Source organism: Protopterus annectens, chromosome 9.part0, assembly GCF_019279795.1.
Source record: "Protopterus annectens isolate FY-2018-M chromosome 9.part0, PAN1.0, whole genome shotgun sequence".
NCBI classification, from domain to species: Eukaryota; Metazoa; Chordata; order Ceratodontiformes; family Protopteridae; genus Protopterus; species Protopterus annectens.
Window position 1 is genome coordinate 1,364,377,188 of NC_056743.1, and position 15,237 is coordinate 1,364,392,424.

Below are 15,237 nucleotides of genomic sequence, written 5' to 3' on the forward strand. Positions count from 1 at the left end.
TAACACCAGAATTCACAAAGGGTGAAATCAGCCTAAAAAATGTTACTAGGCAATCTATACCCTCCCAGGTGAAGGTATAAATGCAGTCCAAGCACCACCCCAAGCTGAAAGTGGTAACTACACAGAAGCTTACACTAAAGCCCTGTACAATCACTTGCACAAGTGTATAATCTCGGCTGTACCAGATGCAATTAAAGCCAGAGCCCCAAATAAAAGCAAGCTGCTATGGTGGACTTCAAGCATCAACAAACTCTACAATAAATGCAAAAAATTCCTATACAAGACAAGGACCAAACAATGGAAAAGCACCCTCCTCAGCCTTAACAGATAAATATGACATCTTGTCAAATTGTCCAACAGCTCCTTTGAGAGAAACCTAGCAAGTACTGCCAAGGATAACCATAAGGCCTTTTACAGCTATGTACATAACCTAAAGGTTAAGACCCAAGCATGTGCAGAACTGGTGGCCAATGATATCGCACACAGTGACCCCACAGAGATAGTGAACCTACTAGCAAAGAGGTTTGGTGAAAATTTCACTCCATTATCCCCTCCTAACTTACAACAAACCCTCGCCCAACCCCCACCCCCCACATTACATATCTGAAGAGCAGGTCCTCAAAGCCCTGTCCAAGGCAAAGAACATGGCCTCTTTGGGACCAGATGACATCTTAGGCTGTCTTCTAAACAGGCTAAAACATGAGATAGCATCACCACTAAGTACCATTTTCAATCATAGCCCAACCACTGGGTTTTTTTTGCTGCAGAATGGAGAGCAGCTACAGCAATTCCCCTCCACAAAGGTGGCCTAGCAACAGACCAGGGGAATTAAAGACCCATAAGCCTGACCAGCCTCATCTGTAAGGCCATGGAACATATCATTATGTAACTCATAAATAAAGACATAGGTGACCTCCAAACTCTGAACCCTACCTAATTCAGCTTCGTGAAGAGCAGATCTTGACTGTTAAATTTGGTGGATTTCTTTGAAAGTGTGACCAAGGCCATTGAGGAGGACAAATTTGTGTACAAAGCATACCTCCAACTGGCAAAGGCTTTTGACACAATCCCACATTCAGGCATTACTGATAAACTTAGCAAACTGAATGTAACCCCCTTCATTGTAAGATGGGTTGCCAACTGGCTCACAAACCAGACACACACTATCAAAGTGGGTGACTCCACATCAACCAGCAGATCTGTTACAGTTGGGTGCCACAGGAATCAGTGCTGGGCCGCCTACTGTTTGATATATGCTTCTCAGATGTTCAGGTCAAAACTAAAGGGTTGTGGCTGACCAAGTTTACAGACAACTGCAAACTAGGTGCAGTCATTGGGATCACAGGTTCACTTCGACCACCACATGTCTACAGTTGTAAGAAAAGCTTTCCAGGTAGCTCACCTGATTAGCAAAGGCATTGCCTGAAGAGGAAAAGAAGTTATAACCCCCCTATACACAGCACTTACCCAGCCCATAATGGAGTGTAACGCCCCATTCAGTATGTACCGTAATAAGCATCTACAGCAATTAGACAGACCTTTGAGGTTTCTAACAAAGAAGATCAAGGGCCTCCAGTATGTGTCTTACATGGACAGACTAAAATCGTTGTCACTATACTCTGAATTGTATAGACTTCTTAGGAGACACTTATGCAAGGCCAACAGAGTAACCCAAAACCCAAACCTAATGAACTTGCTGCATATCCATAAATGAAATGGGTGTAGGGCTGCCTATTCCAGGAACTTGTATATGGCCTGAAACTTAAATAGCACATGCTGGAGAGAGATTTATCTCCCAGCAAATACCACATCTTTGGAACAGGCTATCAATTCATGTGAAACAGAGTACCTCTATGACACTGTTCAAGAGGAACCTGGATGAGTGGATGGGGCACCGTAAATTCTTACCGAGGATAGTCCCCACAACCCTCCTGGACATGGGCAGTCATCACTAAATGCAATCTTTGGTATTGACTAGTGCCTCTATAGTATTACTTTGGGTTGAAATGGCTATGTTTAAAATGAACTCCAGTTCGATAGCCTAGTAATCTCCTATGATCCTAGGAAAATTAACTAAACTCAACTGTTCATTATCTCTGGAATTTTCCCCACTTAGTATTAACAATTCTAAGTCATGGCAAGAAGGACTATTAATTTTGTATTGCATCCAAGTCAAGTTTTTATCTAATGTAATGTACTCAAGACTTGCCATGATCTGGTTCATTTCTAATCTAGAAGTTGTACTTCAGTTATATTGCACTTACTTCTACGTCCAAGATTTCTTCTTTATTACAAGAGAGAAAGGAAATATTTTAGTACCTTTACTTATAGCAGGGCGTTGAATGTGAAACCAGGATTTTGAAGTTCTGGAGATTTTATCAATAGTTCTTTTTTTGAATCATTAATATGAAGAAAAAAGTGTGGGGGGCACAAAGATGATGCACCTTGTACATATAGGACAGAAACTACCAAGTCACAAGTCCCAGCTTCTTAAGAGAACCTTGACTATGACTTATGACTTGGTCTGTGCACAACATCGTCAGCAGCATAATATATCGGAAATATAAATCCATTCTTAGCAGGAATCAAAGCCATAAACAGTCCTGGAACAAGTAAAATATGTTAACTGTATACTGCTGTCTGCTACTTGCAAAGGAATTTTGTGTCACAGTCAACTTTTTCCATGTACTTTATTGTTTTAATTCCTAGAGGAACAGAGCACAATTATTCATCTGAAAACAATTCGAAGTATCTGCCATTGTTACTTCCTTTTTTACTTCGAATGTTCAGTGCACTTCACTAATAATCATCTATATGAGGCTAACTGGTTTCCAAGTACCAATATCTTAATGTGACTTATGCTGTTGCATTTTGCATTTCAGTTGATTGGCAAAGTAATATAACATGGCATATGTAAATGAGCAGAATGTTTTCTACCAATTAAAACATTCTGTTGCTGTAGTTGGCAATATCTAACATACAGGATCGACTGATTATTGTTTTATCTGCTTACAGCTTAGCCAGGGTTCTTTCAAGAATAAACTATGATAGCAAGACATCCCTTACATGGAAGAAAAATGCATTCATAATAACACAGCCATTTATTTTCAAACATAATACTGCTCTTTATCATCTCTTTGGTGCAAAGTGATGAAGCCCTAAATGTGACGCAGATGACCAGGGACAGACTAGTGACCTGTTGTTGGAGGAGTCAGTGATGGACTACAAGGATTAAGCAGATCATCTTGAAGCACTTATCTTGAGGGCAGGGAGAGATGGTCTGGCCTGCTACAGCACCAGCACCCACCAGAGAAAAAGAAGACAGTGGCATGCAGTATATGAGCTGGGGATCTGCTCTTCACCCTGCAGACCAGCATTCATGTGGTGACCATTATGAACCCCCCCAAGCAAACACACAAACATACACAGGAAGGCACAAGAATACACCATTGCTTATACAAGAAAGCATGTCAGTACCAGGACAGGAGAGCCAGAAAATAGATAAAAAATAATCAGGCATGGTTTCCTGAATGATATCTGTCCCTCATCCAGCTCTTGTCACAGTGATGGGAATGAGTAGCACAGTTATGGTGGAGGAGGCTAGCTGGTCAGCTGCTATGGAGCTAGAAATAAAATTATATTAAAAATTGTTTGCTCATGTTTTTATTCAATTGCTAAACTGTTTATCCTGGGGAGGATTACAATGGAAACAAGTTGTGCAATGCAGACCAAACATCTAACCTCAGCAAGAACCTGCAACTCACCCTACAAGATCCTCATATGTTCTTGGGCATTTTGAGAGACAAAATCCCTGCAACATACCCTGACTCTGCCTTGAGGCCTCATACTGGTAGGTTCTCCTTGGTACGCTTCCTATGGTAGAATTACTGTGGCAGCCTCATAATGTGCCAAAAGCAACTTCAATTGACTCCACTCAACACAAAGACACAGTGGCTGCCCCCCTCCACCAAGATCTCAGACTGCAACTCCTAATAGTGTCACTGACACTAAGCCCCTCCACCTTGCAAATGAATTTGATTTCTGTTACTATTATCTGCAATCTCATTTCAGTGACCACGGACCATGCAAAGGCTACAACCATAGGGGAGGATGAGGAAAAGAATGACCGATAAATTGACATGGTTGTCTTATGACTTCTATCACCATCGCAGTCCATTACAACTCCTGGAGTACTGCTGCCATTACATCTGTCTGGTCCATCTCTTGACCTGCTGTAATGTCATTCATGGGCAAGACCTCAATGTACTTAAACTTATTTACTTGGCATATGTGATTCCCTGTCACCTTATGGAGAATCCACCATTTTGCAGTAAGGACTAGAAATATAAAAGAACAGTTTCTTGCTACATAATTAATACTGTCCTTCCTTGACTGCAGTAAACTTCTTTCTTAATGGACTTCATTAGAAAACCATTACATTACAATAAAAAGTAAAAATAAATAAATGCATTCCTTCTTCTAGTAATGCAAACCACGGATAATATCAGTAATCCCTGACAGTGTCAAAATGTGCTGCAAACTATTCATATATGTCTTGTAGTTTTGGACACCCAGACTGCTTTGTTAGGTATTGAGTATATTCCGGGTGATTCCTCACCCTGATATGGCTCCTTGCTATAGGAATTCTGAGTAAATGCCTCTTATTTAGATTCATGTTCCTTATTTACAGAAATGTCAGGAAGTCTGCCTTGAATAGTAAAAGCAGCCATAAAAATAATATAAAGATTATGAAAATGGTCAGAGAAAACAAGGAAGAGTCAAATGAACTAATGAAAGAATGCAAAACCTTGTTTATTCCAGTAGGGTGTTAAGATATCTTTCACAAAATGCAGAAATAGATGGAGTATCACCACCGCAGTCCAGTACAACTCCTGGAGTACTGCTGTCATTACATCTGTCTGGTCTATCTCTTGATCTACTGTAATGTCATTCATGGGCAAGACCTCAATGTACTTAAACTTATTTACCTGGCGTATGTGTTTCCCTGTCACCTTATGGAGAATCCACCATTTTGCAGTGATGTGCAACAGCAATGTGCAAATACCTGACAATATTTTTGTTGAAAATGATGTCAAATGACATTATGTTGTTCATCTCGTATACAGCCATATTAAGCATGCTTTTCACAAAAGTTGGTAACATTTTGAACAAGTTCATACATGGATAGGGAGACACTTCTTCATGCTGAAACATTTAAAGAGATTTTCATTTAGTATATTGTGTGGAGAATGCTACGTTGTGTGTTTCATTGAAATATATAACTACTTTGAGACAAAATAACTTCCAAGTTGCCATTTCCTGGTGTGACTTTTTGTGGTTATAAAGCAGACATGTCATTTTTAGTGCCCTTTCTTATTCATTGTCATGTTCTTTATGTGTGATTGAATGTCTTAACTTGGATTACTTGGATTACTGCAAGTTAATGCATTCAGCTGTTAACCTAAATGTTAAATGATTCAGGCCCACTTGAGGGCATTGTAATAAGGTGGTGCAGTCAGTGTTACTATCTTTCAAGTCTGAGGTTCAATTCCGGTGTTAGTAGATCGTCTCTACTGGACATACATATTCCCTCATCTTTGGGTTTAATTTAAGCATTATGGCTCCCAATCTGATATGAAAAACATGTTGCTTATGCTAACTGACGGATCTACTAAAGAAAATAAATTGCACATAGATTTTTGTATAACAGAGCTTACCTTTTCAGCCCTCTCCTGAGACCAGTTAGAAATTTAATCCTGATGATGGTTATGACATTAATAACAATACATATTACTTTTCTGAGAACAAGAGTCTGCACCTCAACATTTCATTATTTCACGTTTGTTGTTGAAGGTGCACAGGATGAATTGTAATTCAATTTCATTAGGACTTACGGTCAACAGATTTAACTGCCTTTTATCTCTTCGGCACAAAATCAAAGTGTAAAAACTCTTATGTAAATCTTGATAAAGTACAGCTGTCGTGAACATTAAAGAATAATTAAATTACAATTATGTATAATGAGAAGCACTCAAAATGCAAAATTAAAGTAGGCTACCATTCTACCTGAAATTGGCCATTTCTGCGTGTGTGTGTGTGTGCATATGTACATTCATGCACACATCTATGCATGGCTTATTCTACAAAGAAAGAGGAACATTTACCACTGAAAGATATTTTTTCATACAGCACAGTACACAAGACCCCCCCCCCAAAAAAAAAAAAAAAAAAAAAAACAGAGGCTATCTGCATGAATCCACTTAAAATGATGAGGAATATGAAGAGGGTTAAAGGTTTCAAACATAGTAGTATAAATAAAAGATGAGAAGTGAAAAAAAAAAAAAAAAAAAAAAAGACCCCACTGCAGCCATGAAAAGTTGAGCTAAACAAATACAGCGTATCAAGCAATATTCTTTTTCCTATGTAAACTGATTTCTGTATAAACTACACCTCTGGTATATTTCATACAACATATCCTGCTGGGAATTACTACTTATCTAGCACATAATATGGGTATGACTATATGGAATAATGCACATCTCAGTTGCTTGTTATGGATCAAGATGTTAAGTGCAGTGTGGGAAGGCAGCTTACACATGTTCCACTATAAGCTGGAGTTTTCGGTGTTTAGCTGCACAGCTTTAAAGAATTGCAAAATAGTCGAATAAACATGCTACAAGTGACAAGTTTTATAAATGCATCTTTGCCTAAAACAAATTTTTAATTTCATGACTAAAACATCAAAATCAAAGGGCATGAAAGGTTTCAGAACATACTCCGCACAAAACTCATGAGTGTAGAAGGCTACATGCTTGTTTCCAGTAACTTTTAGGCAATCATCTACCCTAGCCTGTCTTATCAATAACCATTTCAGACTTTATGTACAGATTGCATTACACAGGACATAAAAAATAAATGAGTACCTCCATCAAACAGGCATGTCCATATGAATACAGATGCACTTCTGCCGGGAATGCTGCAGAAGAATTACAGGCAGAAACCTGGACAGCTACTGTGGGTTAATTTAGCTTATAGTGATGTACTTTGTTCTTGTACAAAAAGTTTGGCTTTGAAGTGATCAGAAACTATACCGCTTGGTATGACTTACCCACTTTATTGAATCCTTATAAATCATCTTTGTATAAATTAAGCATTTGATTTGCACATACTGAATATGCACATTCATTATGTAAATGAAACAAAAACTGATATGAAGTGAGGGGATATACAAGTAAATGTACACACACACATATACACATCCAACACCGCATAATTTGTTGTCATAGTATATCTTACAGCTGACATAAAACCCAGGGTTTGAACTTTGACAGTTATTTATTCATGTATACTACTCTGTCGCTATTTTTAGTTATTTGTTTACTGGGTACATCAACAAAAAGATATGCCTCTTTTCTGGAGCAATCTGTCAGAACTGCTTTTTAAGTAACTTTATCAGAATCACAGAAAAGGCTATTGGTGGCTGAGGGAATCAAACTCAAGGCTAGAGGATGAAGCTTATTAGCTAATTAGCTAATTATCTGTGCTAAATGCCAGTCTGTCACTGTACATCACTAATGACTCTTGACAGTTCAGCTCCTGTCACTCACGAGAGTATGTGCAATGCATATGCAAACTGCAGTAGGTATATGTTAACATCATTAAAATTTGCAAGTCCAGGTTACAAATGGGCAATTCTTATGCATGTATATCTATATATATATCTATATCTATAAGTATGTATACACACAAACATTTGTTAACAAGGTAATCCCAATGGGCACAAGTGTCCCTTTTCAGGGGTGACATGCAAGCACTATCCAGTTAAGTGACTTTCTGAGGGTCACAAAATAGGTAAATGGTGATGAAAGGAATCAAACTGTGTACCTTAGGATTTAGGAAGCAGTTTGTTGCAACAGCTTAGAGTCTAATTCCCTGTGCTAACTGCCTGATGCCTCCACCATTTGCTCTAATGCCTAACTTTGGATATGTGTTTATTCTCAAAAAAGTTTAAAACCTATCTATGTCCTTCATGATCTATGTGCCGAGACAAACTTCACTTCTGAATAATGTCCAGAGCAACTACCCATGTAACAGGTATTTCAGATACAAATATTCAATCTATAACTCATGAGAAGGGTCAGGAATAGGGCCCTATAATATTGCAGTGGGGGTGTATGGTCATTCCCATGAACAGAGAAGACGAATCTGTACAGCACTCTCTCTTGTCAAGAGAATTGTAACTAGACAAGCCCATACTACCTCTCAGGTGCAGACTGGCAGAAAGGTGGATGTCATTAAGTAGATGCTTACACCAGGATAAGTGGTCAGTATTGTCAACTGTTTTAAGTCGCACAAAACCAGCAATGGCAATGAATAATCACACACACACACACACACACAAAAAAAAAGTAGGACATGATCCCAGACAAACTCCAGGTGAGAGGTACGGTTATCTTTTTATTTCTATAACTCTGGAAATGCAGTCTCACACTTTTCATCTGCCTGCATTCAAGATTCCAGCTACTGCAGTATGAAACACTGCTTTTCAACATTAAAATGGAACTGGACAGACAAAAGGTAAAGATAGATAGAAAAAGTGACCACAGAGAGATCAAGTGATGGTATCTGAAATGAAACGTACACTAGACATATAGAAGTGAAGGGAATGTAATGATGATAGGTGTACTGATGTTATAAATTAGTCTCTCTCACACACACACACACACACACACTGCAGATTTGCATAATAATAATAATAGTAATAATTACATTTTCACATTTAAATAATTTTAACTCATTAACATCTGCAACAATAAAAGATCCTTATATTTGTAAGGTTTCACTCACCTTCACATTTTGATTGTAGACAGACAAGTGAAACAAAAAACTCCAAAGTAAGTCTTGTAAACGTGCAAAAAACTGATATCATAAAATATCCCAGAGTGTGTGTAGACTACTTTGGTATAGCTGTACTTTGTCCAGCAATTCCTGAGTTTTGACCCAATCCCGTGTTACACAGAGTGTGTTTCTGTGCTAAAGTTTTGGAAATTATTTCTATAGCCTTCTTCCATTCACTGCTTATGGACACACCTGTTCTCAGTCTCCTTTATTTAGAGATCCTTTACAGATTTGATGTTCAGTAATATTCAGAGGAAACAGAGAGGAACAGGAATAATGCTGGGTTTCAGAAACAAGATTATTTGGTTCCAGTGTCCTGTGTAGAAGTAGTAATCCAGGCTCTCTCTTCCTTTAATGAGGAACACATAATGCACAAATACCAGATGAGCAGCAGCTGAAATTATTCTAATACTGTTATATAACCATCCAGAAGTGGATTCAGATTACAAGTCTAGCCATATATATAAATATATATATATATATATATATATATATATATATATATATATATATATATACAAATAAGAGAGAGAGAGAGAAGGTGAGGTACAGATTCTGTATCACTTTGACTTTCTGTCAGTTACCATAAATCGGACAGCATGTCAGGCAAATAGCAGAGACTGATATGAAATCACTGATGAATAAAAATCTTGAAAATGTCATAGCAGGAGTCCCAGAAACAGAAAGGGCTTCTTTTTTTCTGTTAATCCTGGCTTTTGCAGTTTCCTTGGTTCACTAAGCAAGTGCTGAAAAGAACAACGCATGCTTTCTTACCCCGATATCTGCCAGCCTACTTAAAAGGGGCAGATGACAGGGGAAAAGAAAAAAAAGCAGAACAAATGCAGGTTGAATGAAAACACAAATGAGCCCAAACCTTTGGGGTACAGAGAAAGAGAGAGACAGAAATGTTAAAAAAGAAGTTGCTTTCTGCTGCTGGTACAAGCTAGTCTTAAGATGCTGCTGTGTATAACCACCTGGCATACAGCTTCTTTCCTTTTAGATGTGGCTGCTTGTCTCTCTCCTTCTTGACATTCAAGGGGGTGGTGGTGAAGGGGGAAGATTTATTACCCAGCTTTCTGCAAATTATGAGCAATCCAGAAGGCCTTAAGGGTCCTACAGCCTGCCTGCTTTTTCATCAGCTCCTCCCCCTTCTATAATCAGAAGAGTTTTTTCCTAGTATTGACAAGAACTTGCTTCTGGGTCCTAAAGACCAGAATTTGCAGATTGTTCTTGTCATAAATTGGAGAATAAGCTTTCATTCATGCGACTAATAATGAGAAAATGGAGAAAACACAATCTAGCATCAGTTACTCACGTAGCATGCTTATAGAACAGACAATTATATCTGAATTTAATTTAAAACATGGGTAGACACAACAAAATATGCACTGTATAATGTTAAATAAAACTGAATTTAAATAGTAAATAAAAAATATATAACTAAGCTGTACATTTTGAAGCACAATCAATATATGCAAAGCACTCTGAAGTACCTTTGGGACACAGATGCAAATCACCTGGCTTTTGAAGAGATTTAGGAATTAAGCACTTTTACTTGTTTTAGGGTAATTTTATGGTGCTGTGAATGCTTTAGGATCTGTCTAGAGGAAAATCCCCATCATGCTTGTAGCTGAAACTTTTAGATCAGGACTGAATGTTTTTATTCTTAATAATCTTAAGTGTTTATTTTAGTTAAAGCTGATTATTTATATAGCAAAACAGAAGGATTTTTTTTATTGTCCATTCATTTTAGTACTTGAAATGGGCAAGTGGTGAACAGCATCACATAAGCTGCAGAAACATGAATGCAGAAAATGCACGCAGATAACAAAAGTAACATCCATTTATTCTGTTTTATAGTTTACCCCAAACCAAAGGTTCTAGGATGAGGTGCAGCTTCACCTCCTTCTGTTTCTGCTGCACTTCCTGCATAATACTTTGTGTACTAGCACCTGTTGCATGTAGTTGTACATCCTGCATACATGCTTGCATCTGCTGCTTGCATGTTTGCATCTGTTACATGCATACCTGGCATTCTTCATCATGTTTGCCCCCGAATACTTCCAAAATATATTTTATTTTATCATCTTGGTTTAGCATACATCTTTTTTTCTTATACTGTCTTTCTTAACTTGCTGCTGTGCCTATTCTTATAAAAGGTATTTGTTCAGAAAAGGATTCCCTTCCAGCACCCTACTTACCTGCTCTGTTTAGGAAGACTTTTGTTCTTCTCCTTTCTCCTCTCCTTAATTGCAAACATATCGAGAACCCCCTGTCACTTCTTGTATGGCGTTAGTCTCAGCACCCGTATCTCCATTGTTACCGCTGCTGAATGGAACAAGGGCCTCAGTTTCACAAACAGGTCACCCTGTATGATGCAGCTGTTTAAACAAGAACCAGACACAACTCTCAGCCATTTACTGAGTGGGCTACTGAGCAGCATTTCACATTCAACCCACCAAGAATTTCTAGCTTTTGTTGAAAAAGTCAGTTCACAGACTTTTTTTTTTTGACATCAGGTTACTACTTACTCCACACCTTTATAGCCATTTTAGATATATGCTCCCACCCAGCTTAAACATTGGAATGAAGTTTACTAGCTTTGCGGCTATGTGAGGATATCAAACATTTTTTTGTCTTTAAAGGGACATGCACTAGACATGTCTTCTAAATATTTTGAAACAAATATGTTTCGTGTCACACTCTGAATATACACATCTGAGAAACATTTGAAGGGATGCAGTAAGTGATATATTTACAAGATCTGCTAGCATATATTAGCTACAGTGTGATGTTTGAAATGAATGAATGGAGTGCTTTCTGGTACTTAACAGAGAACTCCCAAATTAAGCTAAGGCCAAGAACACTGCATCAATGGCCACAGACAATATCCCAGGATTCCTTCTAAATAGCATGAAACATGATCTATCAGACCCTAATTGCTAGTTAAATGTAACCTCCAAACAGACTTCATGCCTCATGAATGGAGAAAAGCAACAGTCATCCCTCTTCACAAAGGTGGGCCATCTACAGACCCTGGAAACTACAGATTCATAAGTCTCACTAGTCTTGTATGCAAAGCCTTGGAAAGAATTATCATGGAAATGATCAGTAACGACATAGGAAACCTTCAGACACTAGACCCAACACAATTTGGTTTCATCAAGGGGAGGTCATGCCTACTCAGCCTGGTGGACTTCTTTGAGAAAGCCACCAAAGCAATAGATGAGGGGAAAATGGTTCACCCTGCCTACCTTTACCTGGCAGAGGCATTTGAGACAATCCCCCACTTGGGCATTGTTGACAAACTTAAGAGGTTAGGTACAAACCCTTATGTAACCTGGTGGATAGCCACCTAGCTCATAGACAGGCCCCAGAAAGTTTGAATTGGGAAATCCACCTCAACAAAGAGGCCACTTACAAGCAGAGTCCCTCAGGGGTTGTTCCTGAGACCACTTCTTTTTGGCATTGACGTCTCTGAAGTCAATGCCAACGTCAATGGCCATGGGCTGACTAAATTTGCAATGATTGTAAATTAGGAGCTGTCACTGAATCGCCCACAGCCAAAAATGTTCTCCAGGAAGGGCCAACATAGACAAGCAACTGGTAACAGAGCCATGGACAAAAACTAAATACCAAGAAATGCATAATAGTATCCTATGGAATGTCATCTCCCCATGGTAACTATTATATTGACAACACACACCTAGTAGTTGACTCAGTAGTCAGGGACCTGGGGGCATACATAGACAGTAATCTAGCATTTGACCATCACGTGTCTACAGTACTGAGGAAATCATTCTATATTGCACAACTTATAAACAAAAGTATAGTATCTGAGTTCAAGGAAGTCATTGTTCCAATGTATTCAGCATACATCTGCCCTATCATTGAGTACAATGCCTGCTTTGGTATGTACCTAACCAGGCACATCCAACAAACTGCACGCCCACAGAGGTTCCTCACCGAAAGAATACAGGGTGTAAATAATGTGTCCTCTGCAGACTGAAGGCCCTATCCTTGAATTCTGTCTCCTACAGGCTGTTGAGGGGAGATCTATGGCTGGCATACAAGGCAATATCAGACCCCTCTCTGATGGACCTCCTGTATAAAAGCAAAACAAACAGCAACACAATTACCCATTGTAAAGACTTAAACCTTTCCTGTGATATAAATAGGACCTGCTGAAGAGATGGGGATATATCCTAGAGAATATTCCTTCTCTGGAACTGGCTCCCCATCCATGTGCAGCAGAGATCATCCCTAACCCAATTCAAATGTAACTTGGACAATTGGATGGGGAACAGAAAATCCATCCCTGGTTTGGCACCTATGTCTCTAATGGTCACAGGTGTCCTGTAAATGGATCATCTCCCAGGTCCATGCTTGTAAATGTTACACCTCCCAAGTCCCTGCTTACACTTATCAATGGTACTGTAACTTGTCAGAGATTTGGGATGCATGGCTAGGCTTAAAAAGGCCCTTGTGGTCATTAGCCTAGTAAATACCTATGAACCTATTCTAGTATAACGGCCATACTATAGGTTTCACTATGTTCTGAAATTTGATTTTATTAATAATTACATAAGAAATAGATATTCAAAGTAATGATACAGCTTTATGTGCACACTAAATGACAGTATAGTCAGAATACTATAACCATTACAGCTTCTTCTTCTTCACTGTCTGAAACATTACGGGTGTTGCACAGTTTTAAAGGCACAGCAGGTTTTATACATTGTCACACATCTATGTGAATTTCTGGCTGTACTCATTACAAAGGAAAAAATAACCTCTCTAGAAACAGAACTATGATTATAAAACATTCATTGCAAATATTTAGCATCTTGAATTCAATACTGATGATTTAGAAACAAATTATGTACACCTTTCAGCAGACACTTTTTCAGAAGTTGCATTTGAGGTAGTCAAGCAATTTTGTATAGAAGGAAAGGCAATTTATGAACTATCTTTAAAATTAAAGAAAATAAATCAGCCACTCATCTGCCCATAGATATCATCGAATTCATGATAACACAGGTAAGTATACATCATGACCATGGTTGGTCACTGACATTGGTCAATAGCCTGCAGAAGGAAAGGGTCAGAAAAATGATTAAAACTTTCTGCGTCTTTTCCAGTGTCTATCATTGGACCAGTTGTAGTAGAAACTGAAGCAGTCACATTTTGGTTTGAGATTCTCTGAGTGTTTTGTAACTCATTTCAGATTTGAAACATCCAACCATATCTCAATATCTGGTTGAGGTAGGGTCTTTGCCTGAATCAGAATGCTTTCTAATGCCCTCATCATTCCTTGATCGGAGCACCTGGGTATGACTTTCCAATATTCAACATTCACATTACATCTTTTCAGAAACGGTATTGAAATGTCTCTGCTTATGTCTCAAAGGACAAACCAACCACCATAACCAGCACAGATAACCAAAAACTAAGGGTAATGCTACTCAACGCCAGAAGTCTCAACCTCAAAATGCACACACTCGAGGCTTTCCTCAGCATGGAGAAAATCGATGTTTGTGCAGTGATGGAAACCTGGTTCAAGGCTCAAGAGAGTACCCCAGTACTGCCAGGTTACAATTCATATCATACCTTCCAGCCTCAGTTACCGGATCGCAGTACAAAGGGTGGAGGTATATCCATATTCATCAAGGATACCCATATCTCCAGGTTAGTAGCACAGCATGATGCCCCAGAGATCATCCATGCGCAACTATCAGCAGGCAAAACTACATTTTAAGTCGTAGCTGGTTATGTCCCAAGATGCTCACTCTGCATTCCTTGAGACATTGGAAAATATAAAGGTCCTACCCAACACCATAATTTTGGGTGATTTCAACTACCCTGGTATAGACTGGACGAACTACCAATGTTCCAACTCCTATGCTCAGCGATTCATAAAATTTATAAATTCAAATGCCCTTGAACAACTAGTATGTTCCCCCACTAGAAGGGACAACATATTGGATTTAATCATCACAAATATGGGCGCCCATTGTACTACACCCATTATCACTCCCTCCTTGGTCAGATCCGACCACAAACTGATAACCCTGGACATCCTCACCCCTCCACCTCCCCCAGTTAAAGAAACCATAGTCAAAAACCTTTCCAAAGCAAACTTCAAACTACTTGCATCCGAAGTGGAAAGCTTCACTATTCCCTTGCAGAAGGATAATGATATCCAGGATGCGGAATCCTACACCAAGGCACTCTATATGCATCTTCAGGATTACATGGACCGTGCTATCCCAAATAAAACCAAGACTCCTTCCTCAAGCAAGAAGAAACCAGTCTGGTAGACCCCAGCCATAAGCAAAC

At 38.8% G+C, this 15,237-nt stretch overlaps 1 protein-coding gene across 1 annotated transcript in view; it reads right to left on the minus strand.

The window, feature by feature from the left end:
• The window catches only part of LOC122812080 (gamma-aminobutyric acid type B receptor subunit 1-like), a 4,315,174-nt gene extending 4,305,827 nt beyond the window's left edge, over window positions 1-9,347 (minus strand). Inside the window, exon 1 of the mRNA XM_044084348.1 lies at window positions 8,848-9,347. The gene's annotated coding sequence lies outside the window, so the exon portion shown is untranslated. The remainder of the gene's footprint in view (window positions 1-8,847) is intronic.
• Between the last annotated feature and the right edge of the window lie 5,890 nt (window positions 9,348-15,237).